Genomic DNA, 26,663 nt, shown 5'->3' on the forward strand with positions numbered 1-26,663 from the left:
CTCTTTCTAGCCCTTCCTCTACCACCTCCCTTCAGCCTTAGATCTAAGCTCCTGTTTCCCTTCAGAAAAGCAAAGACCTCCCAGGGATATCAACTGAACATGGTACAAGTTACAATAACACTGGGCATATCTCTTCATGCAAGGCAACATATTAGAAGTGAAAGGGTCTCAAGAATAGACAAAAAATAGTCAGGAAGAGCCCCACTCCAGCTGTTAGGAGTCCCATAATAACACCAAACTACAAAACCATAATATATGTGTAGAGGATGTACTTCAGACCCCTCCAGGCTCCCTAATTATCAACTCAGTCTCATGAACACCTATGAGCCCTGTTTAGTTGCTTCTGTGGGCTGTATTCTTGTGGTGTCCTCAAGTTCTTTGGCTCCTATAATCCATCCTCCCCACCTTCAACAGGGTTCATCAAGCTCTGCCCAATGTTTGGCTGTGGGTCTCTGCATCTGCTCACATCAGTTGCTGGATGAAGCTTTTCTGATGAATACTGGGATAGCTTGGGTCATAAGACTCTAGCAGAATATTGTTAGGAATTATTTCATTGACTTTTTTTTCCCGAGTCTTATTTGGTTCTATTCTAGGTCTCTCGGCGATCCAGTCTCTAGTTTCTGGCCCTCCAGACAGTCACACATGGGCTCCCTCTCAAGGCATGGGCCTCAAGTTGGACCAGTCTCTGGTTGGCCACTTTCACAAGTTCTGTGTCACTATTTTCCCAGCACATCTTGCAGGCAGGACAAATTGTAGGTCGATGGTTTTGTGGCTGGGTTGATATTACAATCCCGCTACTGGCAGCCTTGCCTGATTACAGAAGGTGTGGGTTCAGACTCTCTATTCCCCATTACTAGAAGTCTTTGTTGGAGAAAATTTCCATTGTATTAGGTTTACTCATCTGATTTCAAGACTGCTTATTTTTCTTTAATGTTTTTTGTTTGTTTGTTTGTTTTATTTTGGGGGGTGCTTTATTTTGATTTTTGATATTGGTTTGTTTTACTTTTTATTAATCAATTATTTTTCCCAGCCCAATCACAGTTTCCCCTCCTTCTCTCTTCTCTTCTAAGTCCCTCCCTCCAGCCCCCTCTCTCATTCACTCCCTGTTAATTTCATTCAGAAAAATGCAGGCTTCCATTTAGGTGTAGAAAACATAACTGAATGCTGGGAGAAAGAAGGCAGAGTCAGAGAGAAGCCAGGTATCCCTCCAGAGATAGACACCAGAACTTTACCAGATAAACCACAGTCTCATGGCATTACATTGTTTAATAGAGATGGGTTACATTTAGATATAGGAGTCATAAATACACTTAAGCTATTAGCCAAACAATATTGCAAATAATATGGTTTCTGAGTGATTATTTCAGGACTGAGAAGCTGGTAACAAATAAATGGCCTATTACACCAAATCGGTTCCTAACTAGCATAAAAAAAAAGCTGTTCTGGTCAAAATATGATTACAGATATGCAATAAAGACAAATCCACATGGAAAAGACTATGGATAATAGAACTGAATAAATGTACATAGACTTGGGAGAGAGAAAAAAGAGCACAGAGACAGTAAATGCAATATAAAAAGTCAAAGATTAAAGGATTAAAGATAATAAAATAAATATTAAACTTGTAGGAAAAGTAATAGAGTAAGGAAGATAAGTCACATAAAGTTGGAAAGTACACAGAGAGTTGGATTATGTATATTATAGTGTTTTCTTTACATTTTTGACTGTGAAGGAGCTAGGTACAGAAAAAACTTCATGTATGGGCTGCTAAGCTAAACCAACATAAAGGTATATTGTCTTCAAAATTTGCTTCTAGGATATGTTGTTTTGGAAAAGAGGTTCTTTTGTTTTACAGAGGATGAACCTGTGGAATCCTTCCAGACTAATGTGGTTTGATATATCAACACACTCTGAAAGGTCGTTGTGAACAGCCCCCAAAATTACTCTGCTCGCAAAAAGCAGAAAGCAGTTTGGAAAGAACTATACCCAAATTCCCAAATATTGTTTATATATGTTTGTTTATATTTAAAGGGGAATATGCTATAGAGATTTGCATTGGTATAGAACTTGGTTTATTGATACAAATTTAAGGTCAATTTTGTTATACTGTGAATATGTATTTCTGCTCTTGATTAAGGTATTGTGTTTGTGCAGCTCATGTAAAAATGTTTTGATAACTTAAGACTTTTCATGATAGTGAGACACTTCTGCTCCTGGCAGCACCAATTACTTCAAGAGGAAGTTGATCATCAAAAAGGCTCCTTACAGAGTTTGCTAGCCAATTGGGTGAGAAACTACTCTAGTCTGAACTGCTTGATGTTATGCTCTCTGAACTGGACATGCAAGACCCACAGAGAAGTGACTGCTGAATTTGCCTAAAGGTGAGAGAGTTCTTTGGGGTTCCTGGTACATGAAAGAGTCTGCAAGACTTTCTGCAGGACACAGAACAAAGCAATTGATGGACTTTGCCATTATAAGGCAGAACAGATTTTCAAATTTTCTGCTTCATAGAAAAGTCTGCAGGATACTATGGGTCTGTGGGCTGAAGGCTGGATGCTCCAACGACACAGAAGAACTTTGTGTGACTGTTCAGGTAGCAAAATGTCTCTGTTAATTCTAGACTATTGGAAGTTGCTTATAAAGTACTTCCTGTTTATTAAGTAATATTATATATTTCTGGGGTCTTTGATGGAGCTGAAGAATATACAGTTATAATTATAGCTTTCTTTAGTTATGGTCAAAGTTAAAGTAGATATAAATGTTGTAACTGTAAATCTTACTTGACACCTGTTTTGTTACATGTAATTTTACTATGCTAAAGTTAAAACCTTCCTTTTTTATTTAAACAGAATAAGATAGATGGTGTGGGATTCCACTCTGTATGCTGTGAATACCATTGGTTAATAGTATCATCCAGGAAACTGGTTTATCCTGATAGGGTAGAGTAGAGCTACATGAGGAAAACTAAACTGAATGCTGGGAGAAAGCAGGCAGAGTCAGAGAGAAGCCAAGTAGCTCTGCTGGAGACAGAAATCAAAACTTAATCTGGTAAGCCAACGCCTTCTGACAATACACAGTTTAATAGAGATGGGTTAAATTAAGATATTTGACAAACAGTATGCAAATAATATGGTTTCAGAGGGATTATTTCAGGGCTGAGCAGCCAGGAACAAGCAAGCAGCCTCTTATGACATAAAATAATATTATCAAAATACATTGTGTGAGTGTTCCTTTAAAAAAAAAAGAGCAAAGAGCAGTAAGTTCATACAAAGATGCTGGAGCACTAATAATGTGAGCACAAAACAAGTGACCCTTGGAAAATTTCAAAGAAGAAGCGCTGGAGATATAAAGCACTTATTCCATAGGAAAGAGGACCTAAGTTCAAAAATCAGTCCTGCATTTAAAGAGGGGGAGCAGAAATTCAGTTAAGTAATATAGTGTCATTGACAATTTTTATGGTCAACTTGGCAAATCAAGAGTTACTTAAATTGAGGAGACTCCTCCCTCGAAGGATTTTCTTGATCAGATTGGCCTGTTGCCATGTTTGTGAAAAGCTCTTTTAATAGAAGATGGAGGAGTGTAGTGATATTTCAACTGTATTTTAATAAATAAAGATTGCCAGGGGATCAGGAGAATAAAACAGCCCCACTGGTCAGCCTTACAGATCAGGCAACAATGACACACACCTTTAATCCCAGTAGCCACAATAGCTTGCCATAGAAATCAGGAGGTAGTGGTGCATGCCTGTAATCACCACTACCTCCTGAAATATAAGACAGGAGGTGACATCATACAGTCTCAGTATCATTCTGAGATTCCTGGGGGCAGGATTGCAATTTTCAGACTGAGGTAGAGGCAAGAGCCAATGGCAGACTGTTTTGCTTTTCTGAACTTCAGGTTGAGCCCCAATTCCTGTTTCTGAGATTTTATTAATCGTGCTTCAAGGAGTGAGGGTTCATAACACTGTGAGTAACACCATTCCAATGGTAGGAAACCCTGAACTATTGAAGAAATACTAGCTGGGAGAAATACTAGTTAGGGAGAGCAAGTGTCATTCCTCCTTGTATTCTGCCTCAGTTTCTTCCTGAGTTCATGCTCTGACTTCCTCTGTGATAGATTGCTACCTGAAAATGGAAGCTGAAATGAGCCTTTCCGTTTCTAGGCTGCTGTTGCTCAGAATGTTCTATCTTAGTGACAGAAAGGAAACTGTAGCACTTAATATCAATTTATTAGGAAAGAAACAAGGAAAAGTGTGTGATGTTGTCCTGTGAAGCAGATGATGAGGATGGACATAATAATTTTCTGTATGCCCTGATAGTTAAATTCAATTACCCTAGAAGTATCAAACATGGGAGACGTACAATTCCATTGGAAGGAAATAATCTCACGTTAAAGAGTATTTCTGTCCATGGTTCAGAAACAACTTTCATTATCTTTTAGCTTGTTAAGGATCGCTATGTTTTCTCACAGTATGAATCATTATGTGTGCTTGGATCAAGTTTGACCACATATTCCCTTTCTCAAATTCCTCTCTTATATCTCCACTTTCCTCTCCCAACTTCATGTGGTAACTCTTTTTATTTTTATTTTAATACCCATTGAGTCTGGTAAGTGTTGCCTGTTTGTCTGTATATATCTGTCCATCTACAGGAGCATTGATAGTCTCTCAGGTCTTGCATCCCTGAAGAAAACTGACTCTCATTTTCCCTCAAGTCACCACTTGCCAATGGTTCCTCAGCAAAGCCTGGGACACTATGAGCCCCTCTCCCATCCACATTGATATTTTGACTGGCTTGATCTTTTGCAAACCTCCTGCCTGAAGTTTTGGCCTTTTTGAGTTCATGTGAGTAATTGTATAGTCACATCTGGCAAATAATGTTTGACATCCACTCTCTCTGACTCTTACAATCTCTCTGCCTCTCTCTTCTGTGATTATCCCAGAAATTTGAATGCAATAGGTTTTGTATTTAGAACTGCATACCCCACAGTTTTTATTCTTTGAACAGATTCTTGCATCTCTATCATATACTTTGACTATTCATTGGCTAATCCTGTGAAAACTTATTTGGACATAAAATTCTGTTATCGTCTATATGTTTGTATTTCTTATCTATCACTGCATAACCAAATACCCTAAGTCAGTGGTTTTCAACTTGTAAGTTGCGATCTCCCTTGTGAAACTTATCCTTTCAAAGGGGTTACCTAAAACTGTAGCTACAAATATTCTCCATTCACTGGTACCCCTGGACCTGTTTATCTTTGCCTACCCAGTCCTGTTCACTAGCTCCTGCAGTCGCTTATGAAATAACCATTCTAAAGCTTAATGTTAATTACATACTCTTTGGTCTATTAGCTCAGGCTTCTTATTAATTAACTCTTACATATTAAATTAACCCACTTCTATTATTTTATATTTTACCATGATGCTCATGGTTTGTTGCCTCTTGCTATGTGGGATGTTACATGTTGTCTGATGTAAGTGGGTCTTCTGTCTATGTGTTACTTTCATTGGTCAAATAAAGAGACTGCCTTGGCCTTTGATAGGACAGCAGCTTAGATAGGCAGAGTAGATGGAACAGAATGCTGGGAGAAAGAAGCAGAGTCAGGCAGATGCCATGGCTCTCCTATCCGAGATGGACGTCGGTTAGAATCTTCCCAGTAAGTCACAACCTAGTGGTGATATACAGCTTATTAGAAATGGGTTAATTAAGATGTGAGAGTTAACCAAGAAGAGGCTAGATATAATGGGCCAGGCAGTGTTTAAATGAATACAGTTTCAGTGTAATTATTTCGGGAGTAAGCTAGCTGGGATCTGGGTGGTATGCAGCCCGCCACTCCTTTTGCAACAGGTGTCTGCCTGACTTCACATTTTTTTTCCTCCTCTATCTCTGTTTGGATACCCTCCTTGTGATATTTTGCCCTGCCATAAGCCTAAGAAATTTCTTAATTAACCACCAGTAATAAAACATATTCACAGCATACAGAGGGGAATCCCGCATCATAAAAATCATTGAAAAACATGAGTATTTTCATTATGATTCCTAACAGTAGCAAAATTACAGTTATGAAATAGCAAAAGTAATTTTAAGTTTGGGGATCATCACAAGATGAGGAAATATGTTAAAGGGTCTCTGTATTTGGAAGGTTGAAAAACACTGCCCTAAGTGTATTTGATTGAATTAGCAATTATTGATTAGCTCTCACAGCCTCTGATGTTTAGGTATTAGGGTGTGGCTGAGCTGGGTGACCCTGACTTAGAGACCCTGAGGATATTAGTGCCAAGCTTCCAATTTCAGGTTGGACTGTTCTTATCTCAGGGTTCAGTGAGCAATGAATGGATGGAAAACCTGTCCATATGATTGGTGGGAGAGACATGTCTCACTGAATATATGTAGGGAGATTCAGTTTTTATCTATGGGGCTTCTCCAGAGAGGTGATTACAATATAAAATTTTGCTTTCCTCTTCAATGAGAGATGAAAGAAGGGAAAGAGGAGAGAAGAGGGGATGGGAAAAAATATACATTTTTCAGATTTTATAACCAAATATAATAAACCATTGCTTGGGGCACACAACATTGATAAAATGGATCTTCAATGAGCAAAACCAGTATAAACAACATTTCTGAGTTCTTCCCCATCTGCACAACTACTTTTAAATAATTACTCTGAGGCTTATATTAGTTATTAATATTTGACCAATAGCTCAGGCTCGTTACTAGCTAACTCTTATGTTTAAATTAACTCATATTTCTATCTATGCTTTCCCATGTGTCTCAAGGCTTGTTATTTTATTTTCTACCTGTCCTGTTTGTTTGGCAACTAGCTGAAATCTCTTCCGACTCTGCCTTTCTTTCTCCCTGTATTCAGTTTGGCCTTCCAACCTGCCTATATTCTGCCTTGCTATAGGCCAAAGCAGCTTTTATTTGATAAGATATACTCACAGCTAACAGAAGGGTTATACCACAGCAATCCAGGAACAATATTGGCAGAACTATGAAGACTGCAGATATAAAAGGTGGAAGATCATGGGAAATCACTGTAGTTTATGTCTTCTTCTTTTACCTGTAGGATTCTGGGAGGATAAAAAATATATAATGGGCTTGTGTGATGTAGGAGGTCCTTCTGTCTTTATGTTAATTTCATTGGTTAATAAAGAAACTGCTTTGGACCCTTAATAGAACAGAACTTAGGTAGGCAGAGAAGACAGAACTGAATTCTGGGAGGAAGAAAGGCAAAGTAGGAGAGAGACATCATGGAACTGCCAGAGGCAGACATGCCAAATCTTTCCTGGTAAGCCACTGCCACATGACAATATACAGATTAATAGAAATGGGTTAAACTAAGATGTAAGAGTTAGCAAATAACAAGTTAGAGCTAATGGCCCAAGCAGTGTTTTAATTAATGCAGTTTCTGTGTGGTTATTTCAGAGCTAACCACCCCGAAGGCCGGGACAAACAAGCAGGCTCTCTCCCGGTAACACTTGTGTCATTTTGTGTAGCCAGAAATACACAGTAGGTTTTTAAAGCAAGATATATTAGAAAGAGGCAGAGGTATAGTTCACAAGTGGAAAAAAAACCTACTACTAAATGATTTTAAGATTTTGGTTCATCTCCACAATGGCAAAAATATGAAACCTTGAAATACCAAGCAGTAAAAAACATAACCAGATTTATTCCATGTCAATTGAATTACTCGCAGAAAAATGGTTATTTAAAGTCACATACTACCTGCTATTCTAAAACCCTGACTAACACAGCTGAAATTCTACCTGCCATTTCTATTAAAGGAATGCTGGGCATTTAAAATGAATTTTCTGGGAGTAGCTGTTTTCTGCATTTTTTAAAAAAAATTCTTTTTACGTTGTTAGGAATAAAGCATTGACCAGAGGCAATGTTCTGGAATGAGAACATGATATACAGTGGTAGGAAGAGAATATGTTCTTAATCATGAAGAAATTGCATATTGATTGGTTAAGTCAGCCTTTTAAAGGTTGGAACTTACTCTAGTAGGAGGTATAAAGAATGATTAATTCCATTTGTAACCATTTCATTTTTTTGCAGATAAGTGGGTGACTAACATGATAAGTGCAATAAACACACTAGAATTTTGTACTATCTTTCCACAGTAACAAACATCACTACTGCATTCTACTTTCAACTCTTATATCATTGGTATCTCTGCCATCAGTTTATAGGAAAAAGCAAATTCAATGTACAACCCTGGCTAGAAAAGTATAGATAAAACTGTGTTTTACAATGAAGAGTACTGTCTATCTCTCTCTGTTGAAAGAAAAGTTAACATATTGAAAATCCAAAGCATTCACATTGTTTTATAGAAACTGACTGATAGGTCATCGTTTGAAAATTATCTCATTTATAATTGTTCTTCTGGGGTCTTTGGGAGGTGAAAACAGAGATGCAATTATATTTGATGTATTTTTACCACAAGTTGTACAAATTTATTATTATTTCTTAATTCAGAAAATCATTTTCTAACAGCCTATTATAAATAGTGCATGGATTATGCATGTATGGGTCTTACAAGAAAATTATTGAAAATACAAAAGAAGTAGTGAATGGAGCCATGCTCATGGAGCAGTACTAGAAAAGATATCTGAAAGGAATAAGGAACTTTTTCTGGATAATTATGGATGGCTGTCAACTGCTCACAATTCATGAATATGATGGCTAAAATAGACTTTTAGGAAAGCAAATACTGTCTGGCATGAAGAAACACTTGCTCAGTTTTAAGTCTCAAACAATCTCTTTTTTTTTTTAGCATCATTGGAGAGCAAATATATACCATCAATTATCATGGGTGTTAATGTTGATAGAAAAAAATCTATGGTATTCTAAAGTATACGGAGTAGCAATTTGTGTCATCCTTCATAGAAAGATATAACATGTCCTCCAAACAAAGAAAGTTGATATGAGAGGATATGCCTGGTTTTCTAGACAATGAGTCTCTGAAAATTGTTTTGCAGTTCTTAACTTTTGGATGATGTTCAGACTAAGTTCTGTTTTTCAGAATTTTGACATTGTATTCTGATTTTTTTAAGTCTTCCTATCATGAAGAGAAGAATCTGGATTTCTATGAATGCCATGGTCAACATCATTTATATAGGGCTTATAGAACCTCGGAGACTAGGTTGTTAAATTTCAGGTAATTATAGGCCTATCTTGAATGCTTGTGAATGTGAACTTGTCTGGTAGAGGGCTATAGCATGGAATCTGATGGCTACAGACTATAGCAAAGCAAGAATCATAAGAGCAACTGTCATACAGTGATGAAAGAATCATCTGCCATGAGATCTATTGGGTATTGGTTATGAATGGCATAAGGAAAACTCAATTGATTCACATTTTTTCTCATTCATTGTTGTATCAATGAACCACACTACTGACTTCTGAGGCCTCTCAATGTTCAGTGGATTTCTGTTAAACCAAGGTGTCAAAATTTCCATGGTACGCTTGAAAAATGTATTAAATAAATAATAAATGGGAATTCTAACATCTAATAATGTGGGATTCCCCTTTGTATGCTGCAAATACTATTTGTTAATAAAGAGTCTGCTTTGGGCCTGTGCAAGGCAGATCAAAGCTAGGTAGGAAAAACTAAACTGAATGCTAGGAGAAAGAAGGCAGAGTCAAAGATACACCCTGTAGCCACCTCCAGAGATAGACATGTCTGAAATCTTGCTAGCAAGCCAGAACCGTGTGGCAATACACAAATTAAAAGAAATAGGTTAATTTAAGATGTAAGAGTTTGCTAGAAATATGCTAGGGTCATTGGCCAAGCAGTGTTGCAATTGGTACAGTTTCTGTATGATTATTCCAGGTCTGAGCTGCTGGTAGTGAAACAACAGCCTTCCTGTCAACAAATTGGTACTCAGTTTGGTTGACTATATCCACGTAAAACCTGAGAAAGTTTAAAAAGGAATTCTAGACACAAACTAACAGAGTTAAGCATGGCTTTTTGGTAATAGCATTTTCTTGAATAGGCTCTGTCTGCTAGAAGCAAAGAGAGGCATGATTTTTTAAGAGAAACCTTCCTGACTCAGTAGTAGTGGCAAAAAATTGTGCTGCTCCTTTAAGAAGGCTTCCTGTTTCACCAGCAGGACCAATTCTGACTCTTTCTGGAGGTCCAGGCAACAGAGCATTTCAATGAGGTCTGTGAGCAGAGTGCTATAGCTTACTTAATGGCAATATAGGTCCACTGTTTGCCTAAAAATGTGGTAATGTACATGGCTCTTAGAGGCAATGAACATGACTCTGCCTTCTTGAACTGGGCAGAGCAAGCAAGCTGACCATGTTAGCCCTAGCCATGCTCACTTAGCATTAAACAAGAAAAGGGACTTCTGTTCAGAAAATAATTACAGATATACAATAAAGACAAATTAAGATTTTTTTAAAAAAAAGATGTCTAAATGGGTCATGGTGTTAGATAAATGTACATAGCCTTGGGAGAGAGAAGAAAAGAAGTATAGAAAGTTATAAAAATGTAAGTCATTTAAAAAATAAAGCAAAGTCTTTAAAGAGACAGAGTAAAGACATTCCAAAGATTAAAAGGGGTAAAGAAAAATAAGCCCCACTAACATGGGATATACACACAGTGTTTGGGTTACATATATTATTATGCTTTCTTTGAATTTTTTTGACTGTGATGGAGTTAAGTACAGAGAGACATTTCATTGTGTGGGCTGATAAACTAAACCACCATATATATTTTAAAGGTATCCTAACTACAGAATTTGTGTCTAAGGATTTGTTGATTTGGAAAAGAGGTTCTGCTTTTCTTTCCACAGAAGTTGACAACCTATGGATTTCTTCAAGACTAATGTGGTTTGATGGACGAAGACCCCCAGAAAGGTCACTGTGTACACTCCCTAAAATTACTTTGTGCAACAAAAAGCAAGAAGCAGTTTAGAAATAACTATGCCATAATTCCCTAAATGATTGTTTATAAATGTTAATTTACATTTAAAGGACAATATGATATAGATGTGAATATGTTGCTTTGGTATGAATCTTAGTCTATTGTTACAAATTTAAGGTCAATTTTGTTATATGTATATTTCTGCTCTTGATTAAGGTAATGTGTTTGTGCAGTTCATTTAAAAATTTAATGTATAATTAAAAAATAAGTTAATAGATAATCATCTATAATAGTCAAGCTTGTAGTCAGTTAGGTTTTCTAGATATACAGAGACATATTTGAAGAATACAGGTATTCTTCAAATCTTTCAGAGGCCTTCAGAATATGAAACTTAAAATGTTTTAATAACTTAGAACTTTTCACGATAATAAAACACATCTGCTTTTGATGGCACCAATCTTCTTCAAGAGGATGATGGGCATCAAAGAGGCTACACTTGTTAGCCATTTAGGCAAGAAACTATTCTTTCCTGAACTGTTTGACTGGACTTGCAGTACCCGCATAAAAATGATTGCTAAAGTTGCCTAAAGAAGGCATGACAGTGCTTTGGGGTCTCTGCTTAATGAAAGAGTCTGCCAGACATTCTGCAGGACACAGAAGAAAGTGACTGAGAAACTGCCACTATAGGTCAAACTATCTTTGAAATTTCCTGTTTCATGGAAAAGTCTGCTGGATACTATGAGCCTGTAGGCTGAAAATGGGTGCTCCAATGTTACAGAAGAACTTTGGGTGGATATCCAGGCAGTGAGATGAATCTGTTATTTCTGGAGTTTTGGAAGTTGCTTCTAATTCACTTCCTGTAAACTTAGGCAATGCTATATCCTTCTGGAGTCTTTTATGGAGTTGAAGAATAGATAGTTATAGTTTTCCTTAGTTATGAGAAAAGATAAAGTAATTATAAATATTATAACTATAATTTTTGCTTGATACCTGTTGTGTTATATGTAATTTTACTATGTTAAAGTTAAAACCTTCCTTTTCATTTAGACAGAAAAAGGGAGATGATATGGGATTCCCCTCTGTATGCTGTGTATACCATTGGTTTAATGAAGAATCTGCTTTGGGCTTGTGCAAGACATAATAGAGCTAGGTGGGAAAAAATAAACTGAATGCTGGGAGAAAGAAGGCAGAGTCAAAGAGACACAATGTAGCCATTGCCAGAGACAGATATACCAAGACCATTTTTGGTAAGCCACAGTCACGTGGCAATCCACAGATTAATAGAAATGGGTTAATTTAAGATGTAAGAGCTTGCTAAGAACACACTAGAGTCACTGGCCAAGCAGTACTGTAATTAATACAGTTTCTGTGTGATTATTTTAGGTCTGAGCTGCTGGGAATGAACCAACGGCCTTGCTACCAGTAATCTACCACCCCAGATCTGTTATATAAAGAAAAAAAAAGGAAAACTAAAAAAAAAATCCAAAAACTGTTTTGCTCAAATTCCTATAAACAATTAATACACCCCAACTCTATTCCTTATTTTCCCACTTTGTATTTAATTACAATAACTAGATAGTAAAGGAAAACTAGTTCATAGATACTCAAATATCTATGGCAATGAATACGTGTGTATGAAAACTCTTTAAGGCAGATCTCTATGTGTGACAAGAAAATACATTTAAAATGGATTAATGAAGGAAGTTTTAAAAAACATGGAGACTGATTCCCTGAAAAGTTCAACTGTTGAAATCGTAGCCCTTGATGTGATGGTATTAAAAGTTAGGGCTTTGGGAAGAGAAGCCATAAAGTTGGGGCCACTTCATGAGGATTAGTACCCTTTCACAAGGGACATCTAAGAACTCTCTTTTCCTGTTTCTTCCATGTAAGGGCACATAGAGAGGTATCCAAAGTGAAAGAGGAATACCTCATTTGAATACACCTTTACTGGTATCCTTGTAGTCTGATAGCTTTGAAAAATACTTATCAGTTTAATTATATCAGTCTATGGAACATTAAGGTTAGAATTAAGAAAACGTTGTGCAATTTTTAGAAACATGAGGAGACTGAGAACCATCCAAGGAAAGTGGCACACTTATGGGTGGACCCCAAATCCATTACTTCCATCCCAAAGCCTGAAAGGATGAAATAAAAGAGTGGCATGCATCTTATGAAAGCAGTAGCTACACCAAAGAGATGGAACATCAAGAGCCACGAACACTGTTCAAGAAATAGAGATACAACAGTACTGCAGCCCATTGGTGACAGGTTGGGAAAACCAGCCCTTCCCTGTGAGGTTCTGCCCCCTTGGGATTTATTATAATTAAACCTATCTCAAAGTTAAAAGCAAAGGAACCCAGAAAAAGCAGCATTCCCGGCAAAATACAGGGGCAGGCAGAGAAGAGGACAGAGAATGGAGCCCAGTTACTAACAGAAGGCTCAACACAATACAAGAAAACTGGTCCTAGCGTTTCCTACCTGAGGACTAAGATAAATTGAGACACAGACTAGCTCATTCACAGCACCAGAAATAGAAGATCTCTTTCATAATTTCAAGGGTATGTCTGCACCCACACTCCCTGGGTGTGCCACTGAGCAATTTATATACTCAGTGGCCTTTTAATGGATGGGTGTATCACACAAGATCTGTATGAAAGCTTTGATCTGGGTTGTCAATGAAACATCTAACCAAAGAGTTGCGGAATTGATCACATTCGTTTCTAGGGAAATGGAATAATTTTTAAGCTCTGCAAAATCAGGGTTCTAAATTCCTGGCTTTGTGTGCAAGTGTTTTCTTCGAAAACACACGCAAGTATGGAATCACTTTCACTCCCTGATTTCTTATGTGACTTCTACTAAAGAGTGAGTGGAACTATTGCATTTTATCATAAGAGTATTGCACTATACATCTTCAGTTACTTATCCTTACTTTAAAATGGGCAATTTCAGCAACACCAGAAAAATTTTTTAAAAATCAATTTTATGTAAGTACAAATTAGGTGACAAGAATATGCATTGGCCCTGCTTTAACAGCTTGGGATCATATGTGTTAACTGATACTTGGGTCATTTTATTGCCTAAATATGTGATAGAAGAAACAAGCAATTCATGAAAACACTCAAAAACCAAATTCATTTATTTTGCTCTTAGTGTCCTAAAGTTATGTTATGATCCTCCTGATCTTCAGTACAGTCCTATAGTTAATAAACTAATCTTGAAGTGTACTCTGACTAAAAGTTAGTGATTATAAAGTGAAATACAAAATTAGCAAACTAACAGGGTATATTGACACTAGTTTTAACAGATATGACATGGATTATTTAAACTTTTATCAGACCTGGAGCTGGCAACTTTATTGTTTTTCTATAAGAAGTTATACCAACTCAAATGTTGGCAGTTGGGGAATGTGATTTTGAGCCACACAAGGTCAGAATGTGTAAGTTCAAAATTTGACTACAAAGGCAGATGTCACAATAATTTTACTAAACTGGAAAAAAATTTCTCAGGTGTTTAGTAGCTGAAATCTGAGGCCACTGTCTGATGGCCTTGAGTATTCTCCCCAGAATTCGGGAACATTCTTTTCATTTTATCTTCAGAGCTCCTTATCTCCAGTTTTAGATGTTAAAAAGCTGCGCTGAACCCACAGCTAGGGAGAAAGTTATCTGAAGCCTCATCATCTTGAATCTTCTATTACCAAATCTAAATGGGAAAGGATGATGTTTACATGGACTACGAAGACATCTATACTGGTGACTTTCCTTTCGTGATTCTGACCATTTCAACAGAGTCTGGTGAGTCAACTCATTCCATGGCCATTCCAGTCTCAAATACAGTATTGATGACAGTCTAGGAAAACAAATATTCAAACCTGAGATTTGTTTCAAGTCCTACAAAAATAATTACTTCGTATTAGAAATAAGGAAGAGGGTTGGGAAACTAAATTTGGGATTAGAACTGAGGATCTAATAAAATGTTATCTCGCATTAATGGGCTCTGGCGACTTTTCTTTTCTTTCTGTGGATTCTGTCTGTGGCATTCCAGCCATGAAGCCAACTCGATGTCCCCTGTAATCATGGTCCTGAAGATACAATGACAGACGGCAAGCTGCTGGGACGCAGCACACAGTCTGGAAAGAGGTATGAAATTTTAACCCTGTCTGTCTTTGTCCTCTGAGGATTCAGGGGACTTTCATTTCTTTCTCTGTTTTTTAAAAAACAATCTGCTGTAATTGTCTAGGTCAGGATTTGGCAAACCTGCTTCAGTGAACCAGACAGTAAATATTTTTGTCTTTGCAAGCCAGTCATGGCTGCATCTATGTGGCTAGAGTAGGTTACGTCTTAGAGTAGCGTGGCTTCTGTAATCAATAAGCAAATAGATGAACCTGCTTTTGGCCAATAAAACTTTTCTGTTGAAAACAGAGTACCAATTTCATTTTACTCTGTAATTTGCTAATTTATGATCTGTGTGACCTTTTCTTTTCTTTTTTTTTTTTTTTTGATACAAGGTTTTTCTGTAGCTTTGGAGCCTGTCCTAGAACTAGCTCTTGTAGACCAGGCTGGCCTCAAACTCACATAGCCTCGTTTGCAATAGGTTTAAAAGGATTTTTTTCAAAATTCTCTTGTCATCCAACACACCTCAACTGCAGCCTCCCAACTCTGCTCCCAATCCTCCCCCCCAACTTTCCTCTCTACACTGCTTCTCCGTTTCCCTTCAGGAAAGAGCAGGCCTACCAGAGGTATCAACTGAACAAGGCATAACAAGATACATAAGATAGGGCACAAACCCTCCTATCAGGGAAACCAGGACAGGGAAACCAGGAAGAGTGAAAAGGGTCCCAGGAACAGCCCTTGAAGATACATTTGAAAAGTAAATGTTGATGAAGTCTCCTGTGTGTATGGATTCTCCTAATAAACCAGAGACACTGTTCTCCATCTAGCATCTACTTGTTATGAACTTTCTTTCTGTAAATAATCCTTTGCATTGCTTTGAATGTTATCTCTGACTCACACATTTTAAATAGTTTCTTCTTCTAAATGTCTTTCATCTTAATTCTTCCTTCTTCAATGCTAGTTACTAGATTAGTTTCTTTTTATTTCAAGTATTTTCATACAATATATTTTGATCATATTCTTTCCCTACCCTAAATCCTCCCAGATCATCCCCATATTAATTCTAACCCTATTTCATGTTCTTTCTTTTAAACAACAATGATAATAATACTAAAAATATCCAAAAGAAAAAAAAAACAATTTATTACTAAACTCAGTTACTTTTGTTCATAGCAAATTCTGAATTTTTCTAACTTGGTGCATATAAGGTTTTATGATAAGCCTCCATGAAGGTGAATCATAACACAATAAATAAATGTAATGTATATTATTTTAAGTTGTGTAAGTGAATTAATTTTAATGTAAAATATTTAGAACAATTATATACATAGAGTATTTTATTTACGTGCTCGCTAATATATTTAGCTGACTAAAGGAACACTGATGAATCATTGAATGATATCATGTTATGATATAGTATTATTTTATGTTTAGAATAATTAATATATTTCTAATCTAGGTAATATAGCTGATAATTCCTATTGCTATCAATTACTGTCCAAATTTTAGAGACAAGTTAACTTCAAAATTCTTCTAGGTTTATGACAATTATTTTATTCACAATGATGAAATCGCTGAATCAGTTATGAAGAATACTGAGAGAGATTCTATAAGATTTTCTTTGAATAACACATCCTTGAGCCCACAGAACACCTGCAGGCAATGTTTCACATACTCTATACAGAACCATTGTTGTCAGTAACACCTACTTACATGTAGATTGTCATTTCTTCAGTTCTGGTCCACCCCTCCCAGCCACAGAAGTAAACACAGTCAAGTAAATCAGGTGTGTTTTGCAGTGTCTCATGGGAATCACTATGTATTCTCTATGCTGGGGTATCTGTGCTGTAATGTGTTCTTATTCAGAGTTTTGACAAGGTTTTTCCTTAAAGGTTACTGGTTGTCTAATGCATTGCAGCCTTTCTTCTTCTTCTTCTTCTTCTTCTTCTTCTTCTTCTTCTTCTTCTTCTTCTTCTTCTTCTTCTTCTTCTTCTTCCTCTTCCTCTTCCTCTTCCTCTTCCTCTTCCTCTTCCTCTTCTTCTTCTTCTTCTTCTTCTTCTTCTTCTCCTCATCCTCCTCCTCCTCCTCCTTCTCCTCTTCCTCCTCCTCCTCCACCTTCTTCTTCTTCTTTGCATTTGTTAGATAATACGGGTCTGGAGAGTCTTGAAACCATTTGACTTGCGAAAGAAAATTGCTTGGAGCACTATGAAAATATCATCGAGACCATGTGTTTTTTTTTTAACTTGTGCACTGTACACTTTTTCCCAATTATTTCCAGCTGTGTCTAGACACTAAGCATACCATCTCTCTTTCTCTCTCTTGCTCTGTCTTCTCTCTCTCTCTCTCTCTCTCTCTCTCTCTCTCTCTCTCTCTGCAGTTGTTAAGTACCATTTTATTTTTGTTTATTTGTTCAAATCTCACTGAAGTCAGGTAGAGATGGGTATTCTGCCTGATTTTATGTTTTCTGGAATTTTAATATTTGCATGCTGTTTATATCTTTCACAAAAATAGGAAGTAAAAACAGAGAATATTTTTTTTCTATTTTATACACTATCAGTTATGTTTGTCTTTGTAGAAGAGACAGAAGTTCTCTGGCACCATCAGAGAATAAAAGAGTGAAAAGAAAATTCATAGTGAAATAAGGAGAGAGACTTCTTGCTGGTGTCACAGCCTCCTCATCCTCTACAATAATACCGTTAATAACACTTAATAAAGAGTAACAGTGAATGAATGTAATATGAGTGGGGCCTGTTTGTTTGTGTTTCTGTCCTGCCCGGCCCCCCAGCTGTTTAGTCCCAGAGAAAATCATACACAGGACTCCCTAAGTTATAAAGCTGATTGGCCCATTAGGTCAGGCTTCTTACTGGCTAACTCTCACATCTTGATAAACCCATTTTTCTGATCTATGTTAGCCATGTGGCTCAGCACCTTTTTCAGTGGGGCAGCTCACATCCTGCTGCTTCGGTGATCTGGGCGGGAGAGTGGGAGGAATCAGCTTCCTTCTTCCCAGAATTCTCCTGCTCTCCTTGCATCATTTCCACTTCCTGTCTGGTTTCCCCCCCTACATCTCCTGCCCGGCCAATCAGCGTTTATTTAAAACATGATTAACAGAATACAGACAATTCTCCCACACCAAATGAACAAGAAAGGGGTGGTTTGTGTATTATTCTGAAACATCCTTGGTTTCCTATGTTATTTTCTGTAAAATCATTCTAAAACCATGAGGGTGTAAAAGGAATACTGGGATGGGAAAGTGTAGGCTGGGACATGAACTAGCAGAGAGCTGGAGGGAAAGAGAAGGTGAGTGGGAAAGACTAGCAACCCAAACTAAGTATGTATGAAAATATGAGAGAAGCTTGTTAAGTTGCAAACTAATTGAAAAACTAAATTTTGGAGGACTATAATCTCACTAGACTGGCTTTTCAAAAAATATTGAGCAGGGGGAGAGTAGAACTTGTGTGAGATGAAAGATGAGAAATGCCAAAGGTTAAAATATTAAGCAAAGGTGGGATTTGGGGGAGAAGAAAGTGCAATGAGTAGGTTATCCAAAACCACAGATCTATGGGAAAGCACAATGTCTCTCCCAGAAAATATGATTTATTGATTATAAATCCCATGGGATATATCCCCTTGAGTTATTGGCAGACAAGGCCACCGAGGATTCTAAAACAGGTTATTACAATTCCCTTGGTTACCAATTATACCTGTACAGTAAGTTCTACTACCAAAGACACTGTGTACTTTTGATGCAGGACTTACAGAAATCAGTCTCAACGAGGCCAGGAAACCTCCTCCGTGCTGGCTAGCTTTCAAAGTGTCAGAAGGTGATATGCAGGCCACCAGGAAGAAAAGAGAGGAAGTGGTCTCATCCAGCACTGGGCCCCAAAAGCTGCAGTTTTGATCTTATTGGTAAGATGCACCTGTTGGTAAAACAGTAACACAACTTTGAAGGGTAGCTAACCACTTTCTGGTTGTATTCAAGGCTCCCGCACAGGAGGGGGTTTTATGCATGAAACTGAAATCCTAGTAAAAATCCTATGACTTGGAAGGCCATGGGTCCTAGGGTAGAACCCACTGTTATTTGCTAAATGATCATGCTGCCAAATTGTCTTCATGATGTGGGATTCACCTCTGTATGCTATGAATATGTTTTATTGCCATTGGTTAATAAAGAAGCTGCTTTTGGCCAATGGCTTAACAGAACATAGCTAGGCTGGAAAAGATATATAGGAGTTGAAGAGGAAGCCATGTAGCTGCAACAGGAGACAGATGCCTCCGCCAGAGCCCTCTGAGGCTTTACTGGTAGGTCACAGCTTCGTGGTGGTGCATAGATTAATGGAGATGGGTTAGTTTAGTATATAAGAGCTAGCAAGAAATGCAGTTAAGGTATTGGCCAAACAGTATTGCAAATAGTATAATTTCTGAGTGATTATTTTGGGTCGGAGTGACTGGGAATGAACTAACAGCCTCTGTCAACACCTTCAGATGTTCATTTTTATACTGATGGATCAGGGACCTTTAGGTTTCTAATCATTGTCAGAGAAGATTCTTCTCACAATGGATCATAGTCATTGAAGAAATGGATAATGGTTCAAAGTGTTGTGGGTGAGAGATAGAGTCCTGCATCCTAAATGGGCCATCTATATCAATCACACTCCTACCACCAAGACTTGGAGAACACCATAGAGGGGGAAGTGGAACTAATGTAAGAGCCAGAGGATGGGGAGAAATATCATCAGACACTGCTTTCTGGGCAAGATATGATTATCACACTCATGTGGATACTTGCACAAGATTTACACAAGAACAAGTCAGCCCAAATGCCAGCCTAGATATGTAGATGATCTCCAGGTCCACCCCTTAGTAAGGGAGATATTGGAATTGGATAGTTTGAAGGGATAGAGGATTATTATGTTCCGAGGATGCGGCCACTGGTAAGTTTCCTATGTTCCAGTGATTGACCTCACACCCATGCACATATAGGCAGTACTAACTGGATTTAGAAACTACAAAAAAAGACAAATAGATGAGAATGGGGACCATGCTTGGAAGGAGATGGTCAGTTTGAAGGAAGAACTAGGTTAGATAGGATCATATTTCATTGCATACATTTGTGAAAAATCTCAAAATTTATGAAGTAGAGAAAGAATATATCTAGAAAAAAATGACTTGTTAATATTCAATCTAGCTGTTATCTAAGGCTTGTGTTTCTAGAGAAGTTTATGATCATGTAGGTGACTATGTCTGTCTCCTGTGTAGGACAGATCATTTCTGTATAATGGTAATAAAGAATTGAAACAATGCAAGTGAAAATTTCAGGCAAAAACATTGAAAATAAAACCAGAAGCAAAACAAAACCTAAGTTCAAAGATGAAGGTAAGGGGGGGTAAAGAGGTTCAGCGTTTGTGAGTAAACACTGCTCTTGCAGAGGACTCAGGTTTGGTTCCCAGCACTCAAGTCAGGTGATTGACAATCACTTTTAACTCCAGTTATGGTTTCTGTGGGCGTGTGTTTTCATATATCCACATATAGATGCTCACAATACACATACATAAAACAATTAAAATAAACCTAGAAAAGGTAAATGGAGGCCCAAAATAATGAAAATAAAACATGAGTGTTTAGTTTATTTAAAAGTGCCCCAGGCAACTTTTCCCTCTATGTGGCAAAGACTGATGGAAGTAGCTTTCTCTTTATGATATGAAGAATAAATGGGCACCTAGTCTCAGAGGCAATATTGAGAAAATCTAATGACTGGCAGGGCATGAACATCAGAAACAGATGTCCTGTCCAATCAAACTGGACAACAACCATGCTCACCAGCACAGCTCAGCAGGTGTTTCCCAGCTGCCAGTGAGCCTTGCTGGCTCCCAAGGAGGTCCGCAGCTGTGTGGAGACCAAGTATAGACCGCACAGGGATAGAAAATGTGTAACCCTGTCTATGCTCTGTCATTCATTTCTGTCTAGATCTCTGATCCCCATCCTTAATCATAGTTTAAAGAAATCTATGGGAACTCCTGTAACACCAAGTCTCTTAGTTGACTCCTATGTATAAGAACTGGAGTCATGAATTGATGTTATGTAATATTCTGGGTGTAAAGAGGCTCCCTATTTCCAACATTGCGCATGTTCTAACATTTAGAGAAAAGGCAATGAGAAACGCTTTCATTAATATCTCCATGTCAAATGAGATACTTACAGGCACTGTTTAAAATTAAAATTGGTTTCAAAATCAGCAGAAACATTAAATTGAAACTTTAAAAACACATACCAAAAGAAGAACAGATCTTTTATATTTTTTTCTTTATTTCCCCATGTTTTAGTGAGAAAAGTAGAACTCTTTTTTTTTTATTTATCCAAAATTAAGTACGTGACTACGGACACATGCAATATTTATTTTTATACACATGTGAATGAAACCTACATATAATCTTGTATGTTATTTCTCTAAATTTAGTTTAAATCCTAACAGAAAATTCTATATGGTGCAGAAAATAACATTTACCCCAATGACAAATTTAGTAACCAGAAGTTGGTATAATATTAATAGATGTTAGAGGTCATTTCTCTCTTGCAACCACTAAAGACATGTTCTCTGTTATAAACATTTGAACAAGGTTTAAATTTGGTGGATTATTTATAAAATGAAAGCTCTCCAGACATTCCTCTCCAACATCCTAGGGTAATGACCATCTGTTCCGTCCCTGGGTTCTTAGAGACATATAATGTGCTATAAGCACGCCTCTTAAATACCACGTGTACTCAGAAAGCACATGCCATGCTCCCTTAGACTCAGGCATCCAACACGACCTTGAATACCAGAACCCTATTAACGTGGACCATTCATTCATCTTTTTACTTATTAATTCCACAAGATTTTACTGAGTCCAAACTGTCTACACAGCTGAGGCTGCTTTAGTACCCATGCCGTCCAGAAGGACATGATATAAGTGCAGAGGCAACAAAAGCAGGATGGAGATCAATACCAGAGGATAGATATGGTATGGTTGCAATAAAGCAGGATGCTATTTCAGAACAGGAGAAAGAAGATTGTCCACAGAAGGTTTTCTAGGAGATCTTTCAGATGGAGAAAAAAAATTAACCATGTGGTCAGGTAACGAGATCCTGGAATGATATTCGGATTGATATCCTACAATATTAATCTTTTTATGCATTTAAATATAAATAAGGCTTCTTACGTGGATCCCTATGCACAAATAATAGCTAGAGTTATGTTGAAAAAGGCATCATTAATTCCTAATCCAGGAGTGCACTAACTTTTTGTATCAGGCACACTTGTTTAGGGATTAATATAGAGCCTTCAAGATGATCCCAGTGAGTCAAGTAGAGTCAGAAAAAAGTTCACATTTGGAAAGGACAGAGGATATGTGCTTGGCTTCTGTGTTCTCAGATATTCTTGTTCCCTTGCTTGATCCTCAAGACCTCTTCTTTATGGTGCCATCCATCTTGATCTTTGATCCATAAGAATGAAAATTGACTATCTAGGTTGGTTATCCTTTATATTTGAGTCACATTATATGTGTGTGTGTATGTGTGTGTGTGTGTGTAGGTTCCAGTGCAAGCCTTATGTTTACAAGTTCAATCTATTAACTAAAAATATAATATAACAAGTTTATACAGCAATCACATCCTCTTAAGTTCTACAAGTAAACAAACAAGGAACCTTCCACAATAGAGCAATGTCTATAGAATTTGAGGGATATGGGGACATGTGAATGGGCCATAGGGAAATACGAAGTCATTTTATCCGAAATATTCAAATGTCCTGGGATTTGGTATCCTTGGCATTCTTAAATATTCTATGGATACCAAAGGCCATGCATACTTGTGTGCATACACACACACACACACACACACACACACACACACACACACACACACACAAAGAGAAGGTAGGGTAGATACTGAACTATATTACCTATTGCACAAATAAAAGGCATAACACCTGTAGAAGACAGGGTATTATGCAATACTGTTGTTTTATTATCTATTTATTAATTATATATGAACATTCATCTTTTAAATTATTTGAGAGCAATTTTGCCTCTTATAAAGAGCATGCACTTTGTGCCAGTTTTGTCAGGGGCCATCTGTCCAAAAGAAAGCTAAACATGACCAAAAGTTGCTGTCAAATAGGGGCTGTTATTTCTTTTTCTTTTCTTTCAGTTCTGCTGGACAATTTCAATGAGCACTTTTTAGAAAGTGGGTGGAGCGGAAATTTTGAACTAAGAAAAAGACAGACACAAAATGTCTCAGGCACTCTAATTGTTTTTCTGAGAAATTTTGTAATTATAGAGAAGTGCTGTTTATTTTAATGGCTTCTTATCACTACATGCAGCTCAGTTAACGACTACGTTTTCTCAAGGGGCCTCCATGACATCATGGATTGTCCCCAGTGCTTCCTGATGCTTTAGAATGTTGTCAAAAGTTGATTTTTAGTATTGCACAAGACTGTGGGATTCCTAAGGCTTTCCCACAGTGAGCCCTGCATCCACACATATACATATGATATGTGAGATACTAAAACACATTTGTAAAATAAAAAGTCACATATAATATCTAAATTGCATAGGTATACAGTATGCAGGTAAATTTCAATAGTAGACATTAATACATAAATGATAGGTGATACATACTAATAGACATTAATAATATTAATAGGTGACAGATATTTAGATGGGCTAATGAAGACTGATCAATAGATAGATTAATATATAAATAGATATTGTTAAATAGATGCAAACAAATGTCTACATATCTCTATATATACATATAGATATCTATCTCTCTCTTTATAAATAATAGATAGAGCTACATAGAGATATTTTAGTTGGATATTGTAAATGCTGAGAGTATATTTAAGACCACAGCATTTTCTAGACAACACAAGTGTTTGCTTCTCCAGGATAATTGACGAAATAAAGTATTTCCCTATAAAAATGACATAGGTATAGCATACCTGTCCTCTCCAGAAGAGACTATCTAACTAGCTGTCCTTGTTCTTTTCCTTCTTTTGGCCTCTTCTGAATTGTACCTTAAAACCTTAAGTGTAGGGACTGTGTAACGGATACTCCGTTTAGGGCAGGGCACTCCATGGCTACTTAGTAACTGCATTGACCAGTTGTGGGTCTTTTTGATGAGGGCCATGTTAATTGGCTTAGTGGGTTGTATACATGAGTGTGTGTGTATGTGTGTACACTAATTATAGAAGAAGAATTTGTAAATTATAGAAGGGGGATGGTGGTCGGATATGGGAGGAATTGAACTGGAGAGAGGGAGGAGTAGAAATGAAGATGCGCTGGCATCTCAACTTCTCAAAGAGTTTTCAATGACAGAAGCACATCCCACACTCTGTGCCCGGCAACGTCGTCTACTGAGAGCATTCATGTGGCCAAGCAATGGAAGAAGCAATAGGTACTGAGAAGTGACTAGACAAAATTTATAGGTGAAGACCAGAGGGAGTAGAGAAGTTAACAAAATAGGGCCAGAGTCTTGGGAACTGCTTGAGAACCCATAGAAAAGGAGGTGGAAAGAGTGTAAGAGCCAGAGGAAATAGAGAACACTAAGAAAACAAAGTCCTATAAATCAATGGAGCAAAGGTCATGTTAGCTCACAGACCGGAGCAGCATGTTCAGGGCTTGCTTGAGTCTGCACCAGGTCCTCTGCCTGTATAGTATAACTTTATAACTTCATGTTCAGTGTTCTTGTGGGACTCCTGAGTGTGCAGACAAGCGGGTCTCTAAATCGGGGCCTTCTCTTGGACTCTTCTCCTTCTGTTCGTTTGTCTTATCCAACTTCAATGTGATAGCTTTTGTTTAAACATATTCCATTCTGTTTTGCTTTATTTCTATCTCATAGACGCCTGTTCTTTTTAATGATAGACAGAGAAGAAATGGGTCTCAATGGAAGGGGAAGTGAGGAAGGCTGAGAGGAGTGGAGGGAGGGGACTCATTATTTGAATATATGTGGGAAAAGAATCCATTTTTAGTAAAAGGAAATAAAGACAAAAAAGATAATTCTGTAAATGACAAATGGTTTATAATTCTCTTTAGGTGGCTCCATCCATACCACTTGTTTCCGGTGCTCAGAGCTTTTTTCTAGTGAAATAATATCCCTAATAGTGGAACTTTTTTAGCACAGGGCGTTGGATGTGCTGAAAGTAGAAGATTTCGGTGCACTTATGTTACATTTTTTATATATTTGACCATTTATCCTACAACCTAAAAAAATGAAGTCAAATTATTTTTAAGGAGATAAAAACTACCCTGTGAAAGACAGAAATCAATTCCATTTACACCAGAAACTTGAATTTCCCAAGTCACTTTGCTTGGTTTTTAAACTTTGTACATGCCTACCCATGTGTGCTTGTCATAGAAAGCGGAGATGAAGGCAACCCTGGTGGTCAAGGTTTGGAATTTCAGCTTGTTAGGAGACTGAGACAGGAAGACTGTGACATCAAGTTCTTCCTAAAATACAGAGTGAGTGGTAGGGTAGATTAGGAAACCTAGTGGGACTCTGTCTTAAACAAAAAACAAACAAACAAAAAAACAAGTTGACTGGGGATCCAATTCTATAGTAGAAATCTGGCTTACTATGTGTGAGACCCTAGGTTCTATCTTTGGCTCTGCAAAATTGACTGACTGATGTCTGGATGTCTGTTGACTGAATGGATAGATAAGGGACCCACCCAAAAGCTGGGAAAAATTTGGTTCAGGTCTGTAAGTTCATTTTAGGTTGTGGCGTAGGAACTCTGACCCCAGCCACAACACAGCGCCCAGTACCAAGTATTGTTTTATTTCTACCAAAAGCCCTGGTCTATTAGCGACGGGAATATCAAGTGTTGCCATGGGTTTCTGCAGCTGCGAGCCATTATGTCCAGTGGCAGTGGAAATCCATTGCGAGCTCTCCTGGGAGACGGTGCAAAATGCTGTGGCGGGTTTCATATTAACCCTTGCCACCGCTGTAGCTAAGACTTCCGGCAAAGACCGAACTTCACCAGTCAGCTGTTGCCAAGTCTTAGAAAAAACAGACCTCATCACAGGCAAGCTCCATTCTGAGACAGAAAACAAGCGCCTTCTAAGGCAGGGCTAGGCCCCTTGGAAGCCTTTTGTCTGCATTTGACAGTTTCACACCCCACAATGTCTGTTTCATAGTAGTCCCGAAAGCTTTCCAGGAGAGGAAAACCTCTAATGAGGAATGCAGGGCGGCTCTGACTAACCAAATGCCTTTTTTCGTGCATTGTTCAATACGTGCCCTTAAAGAGGGGGTGGCCTATTGCATTACCAGACACATGAATATTTTATTCCTACAGTTATTTTTGTCATTTCTTAATTGAAAATGTCTATTATTTCCTCTCTTGACTGGTTTAAATTTTTCATTTAAACTCTTTGTTTATATTTTGTCCTTAAGACAAACATTAAGGGGGACAAGGATATCACTCCCTCCAGAGCCCAGGGGACCTCACAGAAGAGGGAGAAGAAAGACTGTAGGAAACTGAGGGACAGGCAGGAGCCCATGAAGCACTGCCTTCTAGGAATGATAGAGCTGTTGTACTCATGAAATCAAAACACTTGTGTTTACTTCTACAACACACACACACACACACACACACACACACACACACACCCCATCCAAGTAGGAGGATGGCTAGCTGGGAGG

The sequence above is a fragment of the Myodes glareolus genome, chromosome 9 (assembly GCF_982192425.1).
Source record: "Myodes glareolus chromosome 9, mMyoGla1.1, whole genome shotgun sequence".
Classification (NCBI taxonomy): Eukaryota; Metazoa; Chordata; class Mammalia; order Rodentia; family Cricetidae; genus Myodes; species Myodes glareolus.